Source organism: Bidens hawaiensis, unplaced genomic scaffold (assembly GCF_021521415.1).
Source record: "Bidens hawaiensis isolate Kalapana, Puna unplaced genomic scaffold, B.hawaiensis_p1.1 tig00024641_1, whole genome shotgun sequence".
Lineage (NCBI taxonomy): Eukaryota > Viridiplantae > Streptophyta > Magnoliopsida > Asterales > Asteraceae > Bidens > Bidens hawaiensis.
In genome coordinates, this window is record NW_027493899.1 from 27,880 (window position 1) to 33,953 (window position 6,074).

The 6,074-nt window shown below is 41.2% G+C and overlaps 1 long non-coding RNA gene across 1 annotated transcript; it reads right to left on the minus strand.

Annotated features, from left to right (window-relative positions):
- Nucleotides 1-676: 676 nt before the first annotated feature.
- Nucleotides 677-2,769, minus strand: LOC143569738 (uncharacterized). Its single transcript, XR_013141790.1, has 3 exons — nt 1,944-2,769; nt 1,796-1,861; nt 677-1,245 (listed from the first exon to the last, which is right to left on the minus strand). It is a non-coding gene; the product is annotated as an uncharacterized LOC143569738 (long non-coding RNA).
- Nucleotides 2,770-6,074: the final 3,305 nt, after the last annotated feature.

A 6,074-nucleotide genomic window follows, 5' to 3' on the forward strand; every position in this document is an offset into this window, starting at 1 on the left:
CCATTCAACCCTTGAGTGGGGAGCAACGTGCACAGACCAACTCAAAAAACCTTGTACTTAACGGAGTTGGACCAAGGTTCTTAATGAATTTGGTGCCACCTCAAAAATCCAAACATGGAGTTCACAGTCGTGACCTCACAAGGAATGCTACCATCGGAGGAGGCACTTTGTGCGGATTCCTAATTGAGGGACTAATTGTATTTGATGAGATAAAAATGTAGCAACTAGTATCTTTTATTTATTATATTAATATCTATTACCTCCACGTTAAAAATGTAACAACTCATAATTGAGGGACGAACTGCCACATTAAACTCTAACTTCATATTTTCGTTTTCTTTATTTATTACTAGTTTATAAGGCCGTGTAATACACGGGACTGGATACAAATAATTATAAAATTAAGACAAACCTTTTGTTCAACTTAATAAAGAATCGAAGAAGACAGACGAATTGTTATATCATGAATTCATGAGTTAAGCGAATTGTTTTTTTCCTAAGCATGGAAGGCAAAGAAAATTAATTTTTCCTTGAAGGCGGTTCATATATACAGATAAAAGATGAAGCTTTGTAATGCAAGGAATCAATTCCGAAAGTTCACCTTTTCATACCAAAAAAAATTCATATACATTTATCCAACTTTGTCATACATACGGTCATTCATAGACACCAATAACTTTATTGACGTCACAGACACCAATAACTCTATTGCCGTCATATGAAGCTCGCTCTCATAACACCAAGATATTAGTATATAAAAAAATTAGAAGGCACATTTGAGAAGATATAAAATGTTAAAATTCAGTAAGTTGATGGTGTATAGCTTGGTGGTGTTATAATCATTTCTCATAAAAATAGTAAAAACATACTTTGACAAATTGAATGTCATATTAGACCATGAAAGGGGTCTTTCTACAAAATTCTTCATCCTCAACCAACAAAATTTTCTCATACAAAATATAGTAAAGCATTCTTTGACAAACAGAATGTCAGAAGGATAAGACGTAACTACTTTGCATCTCTAAAGCAGACAGAATAACTAAATTCCACTTATAGGTCTTTTCAAGTTTAAACTTTAAAAAGAAAACTTCAAAAACTAATGAGAACCTTTAATCAACTATAAGATTCACCAATGAACTTTAAAACAGTCAACCAATGCCTTATTTTCAGCTAAAGGAAACTCCCATTGAATGATAACCACTACATCATCTCCAAAGAGTCAATAATGTTTCTCTCACCTGGTGGCTACAAATTTATAAATAGCTAATGTTTAAGACATTTTAAACTTAATATGTTTCACTCAGATAATATGTATTAATCTTGATCACATAATCCACATGATTAAATGTGACATGTGGAGCCCTATAAAGAACCAAATGAACACGATACAACGCTTGTTCGTGTTCGTTCAATTAACTTTAAACGAACATGAAAAGTTAATCGAACAAATATTTGTGTTCATATTTGTTTGTTTAAAAAGTGAGTATGTTCTTGTTCATTTATTGACATGTGGAGTCTGTAAACAAACCAAATGAACACGAAATAGCGCATTGTAATAAACGAACACGAACAGTTATCGAACAAATATTTGTTTTCATATTTGTTTAGTTAAAAAGTGAACATGTTTATGCTCATTTATTGAACTTAAAACGGACAAGCTAGACAAATATTTGTGTTTTGTTTGTTCGTTTTAAAGTGAAAATGTTCGTGTTTGTTTTATGTTCATTCATATAAAACCTAAAAAAACATAATAAACCATAAATGAAGACGACTGAACATTGAGAGGAAAACTTACTTTTAATGTTGCAGAATGTAATCTATGAGCCACAGAATTCATCCCATCTTCCCCTGTTACTATTTCCTGCAAGTGGAAAAGCAAGGGCATTTTGGTCATTCAAATTCACCAACGATTCACATGACATTGAACCGAAGATCAAACATACCTGAAATACTTCAAAAGTCCATATATTTTACAATATTTCAATCATAATTCTTCTAAAAGAGTTCAAACAATCGCACACGAAATGGTGATGCTCCTAAGCACAACTCGTCAATATATTGTTAAATCCCGCAAACCTCTTTTCACTGAACGCGGTGTCGACCATCGGAGCTCCCTGAACCGAACATACAATTTTTTTTATAATGGCCTTCATCCTTTAGTTATAAGCTTAGTTGTTTAACCATTAACCCATAATTAAGCCTACAAATGAACCATACGTCGTGAGCAATTCTTTATGTTCGTTTACCTAATAAACAAACAAACATGAAAAATACTTTTTGTCAAACAAACAAATGTTAACATAAAATGAATTTAAAAGATACTGAATTAGAAAATGGCGAACCTCATTTTCTTCTTTTCTAAAATACGTGTTAAAGTTGTCCAAAATACTTGAAAGGTTTTTAATCAAATTTACAAAGTTGTAAGTGAACATCCCAAATATAGTTTGACCATTTTCATAAGTCAACTCCATCAGAAGGTGAATATTATGTTTCTAGATGACAAGCATGAACAGGGAATTCAAATATAGATTAATTCAATTTATTAGTACCTTCGTACTAAGAAGGTACACCATTGCAAGTAGCAGATAAGATATATACAATAATAACAAATATGGTAAATGTTCTCAACTACTCTTATGTAAGTTGAGGTATTGCTGAAGCAATGATTGGACATTAATAATCTTTTGCAAATTGAGGTGCATGTTATGGTCAATCTTCAACGCTTAAAACTAAAATGTATGGCTCTGTTAGAGATTTAGATGTATATGCTTGACCAAACTAAAAATAATGCTTAAATGATCTATTTGTAGAACTTGAACTATAGCCACACAGCGCCTCAACATCGAGCGGGGCGGGTCAACCCACAAGATATATACAAGACATTAGAAATCAAAGATATTATCAAGGCACAAAGCCAAAACTTACGCGCACAGCGCATATCGCATATGCTCAAGCATCACATGCTTGCACATATCACATATGCTCAAGCATCACATATGCTCACGCATCACATATGCTCATGCATCACATATGCTCGCGCGTATCACATGCTCACGCATCATATATGCTTATGCATATCACATCGTGCGTGGCGCATCCGCGCGCGGCGCATATCACATGCTCGCGCATCATACATGCCCACCCATATCACAGTTGCGCATGGCGCAGCTGCGCGTGGGGCATCCGCGCGTGACGCGTATTACATGCTTGTGCGTATCACATCTGCGCATGAAATATCTGCGCGTGAGAATAAAGAGAAGACCTCGCGCATCCTCAGGATGGGCGCATATCACACATGCACATAATCAACCTCGTCCTTATCCAAATCAGGATTAGGGCAAACCTTGATTGTGCACGTCAGACAACCTTCCAGAAGGCATCTTTTTAAGGAATAAGGATATGCTGATGTTGACAGCTCAGCATGACTCATGGGTTACCACGTGATTATAACCAATGAAAAAGCACCAGGTGTCTCCAAGGACACGTGGCGCAAATCTATTGGAGGAGGCCAACAAAACCCTAATTTGGTCTCAGCTCAATCAGTGGAAACCCTAGCACTATAAATACAGCATCAACTCCACAAGGAAAGATATACAAAAACACAGTCACACAATCATACAGAGTAATATACAGTATTCAGCTATTAAGAAATACTCTCCAGATTCCCTTACTCTCACATTATTATCTTCTCCTACATATACTTATTCTCACGCCGGAGGGTTACCCCAAAGAGGACCCCTCTGTCCCTTTCTGAGGGGTAAGTTAACGGCGCAGTTCATTTTGTAGGTGGAAGAACCCAGATCCAGAAGAACCATCGGTGAAATAGTACAATCAAAACCCGAGGAAAGTAGATCTGCTACCAGTGAGTAGATCCACGTTTCTTCATTGGCGCCATCCACTGTTACAAACGGCAATCAGATCTCATCAGATCTACATAAAAAAAAATCAATCACCATGGTTTCTGGCGTTCGCAACGCTGATCAAGCTCTGGAGGATATTGAACGTGAGGGTGTCAATGAGGGACAGCAGTTTCTGAGGGTGCCGCGTGATTCTACGCGCACCACCAGTAACCGTCCCTTCATCACAACCCCTCACGGCCAGACTGAAACTCCTCCAGACGATCTCACGTTACAAAATATTGCCGGCGCGAAACTGAAAGGACCAATGGGTCCAGAAGAAGAAACAAATGATCCGATTGAATGGCTCATAAACGAGCAGCGGCGTCTAAAGGAAAAGTACAATGAAATGGTCAAACAGAAAAAGCTAGCCGACCAAACACAAAGGCAAGCGTTGGATAAGCAGACTACAAAAAGGCCGCGCGCGCCGGAAGAAGGACATTCTGTTCACACTGCACACACTGAGTTCAGTGATGAAGAAGTGCATAGCATGAGGAAGACGCGAGATACTCATGCAGGAGGCTCACAACTCCGCGCGCCTGTGAACATGGCGCCTGGAGCCAGAGCAGATCTGGATCTGCACATGCCGTACAGCCCGCCAGTGAGGGGGCAAGTGGACGTAACCACGCCGTACAGGCCGGCCATCTTAGTGAAGCACTCAAAATTTACTGAGCGCATAGCTAAGGCCCCCATCCAGCACAAGACCAAGATGCCAAGTGGTCTGGGCAAATATGATGGCACAACAGATCCAGATGACTTTTTGCAAGGTTTCTATAACACGGGAAACCTAGAGAGCTGGACGATGCCAACATGGTGTCACATGTTTGCCCGCTGCCTTACGGGCGCGGTGCGTGTCTGGTTCGAGAGCTTGCCGACTGGGCAAATTGATGGGTTCGAGGAACTATTGGAAAAGTTCCAAGCCCACTTCGTACAGCAGCGCAGACACACGCGCGATCCTGATGACATCATGCACTGCGTGCGCAGGAATGATGAAACGATTGAGGACTACATCACTCGTTTCAATCAGGAGTCTTTGGCAATCGGGGGTATAACTGAGCAACTCCTGCGCGTGGCTTTTATACAAGGCGCGCCCAGTGATCAACTCCGCCGAGCTCTCGTAAGCAGAGATGGTATGCCCACCACTTGGGCAAAACTAATGGAAGCATCGCGAGTCTTCGCGAGAAATGAAAAACAGATTGCCCAAGATAGGGCAAGAGAAAGAGCGCATCAGGCTGAATCACCGCGCAGCAAAGAGAAGAGGGCCAAACAGAACTCTGTATGGTCCAGGTTGCAACCAACAAGTTTTTCTTCCGCAGAAAAGCAAACGCAACCAAGCTCACCCCAGCCCCAAAAAGATGTTCGTAATCGCGGGGAGGGTGACAAAAGGGAGGGCGGCAGAGATCCTAGCAGACCTCTGCCAAGAATATGGACTCCCCTCACTAAAACACCTTCACAGGTGTTAAGTACTGAGAATGTCCAATTCAAGCCCCCCAAGCAACTACACTACAAGGGACAGCAAAACAGTGGCAAATATTGTGAATTTCACAGGTCCCCGGGCCACAACACCGACGCATGCCATCATTTAAAGGATGCGATCGAGAAGGATGTAAAATCAGGCAGGCTGGCTCACTTGGTGAAAAACCCAAGAATAGAAGATGAGCAACCGGAAGGAGCCTCTGCCAGCAAGAAATACAAAAGAATCTGTGTGGCTGAGGGGGGACGACAAGGGCAGACGTCAAAAAAGAGAAGCGCGCAAATCCACGGAGATTGGCGCGAGCAGCAAGTTATCTTCCCAAGAATCAGGGGAGGCCCTTCAATCAGTAGCCCTCTCGTCATCACCACACACATTGCTCATTACGAAGTGTCAAAGGTCCTGGTGGACACTGGAAGCGAATCTGACATTATGTATGAGCAATGTTTCAGAAAGTTAGACCCGGCGGACCAAGCGCGGCTCGAAATTGTGAACGCACCAATCTGTGGTGTTTCAAATGAAATCATTCATCCCCTAGGTCAAATTCAGTTTGAACTAACTATGGGGGATGATGAGCACAAGCGAGCCGAAGTTGTCAACTTCTTGGTCTTGCCCACCACGTCATGCCACAATATGATCCTGGGTAGGGGAACGATTGCCCAATTTAATGCTATACCGTCGCCAGCGCACGGCGCATTGGGGTTCCC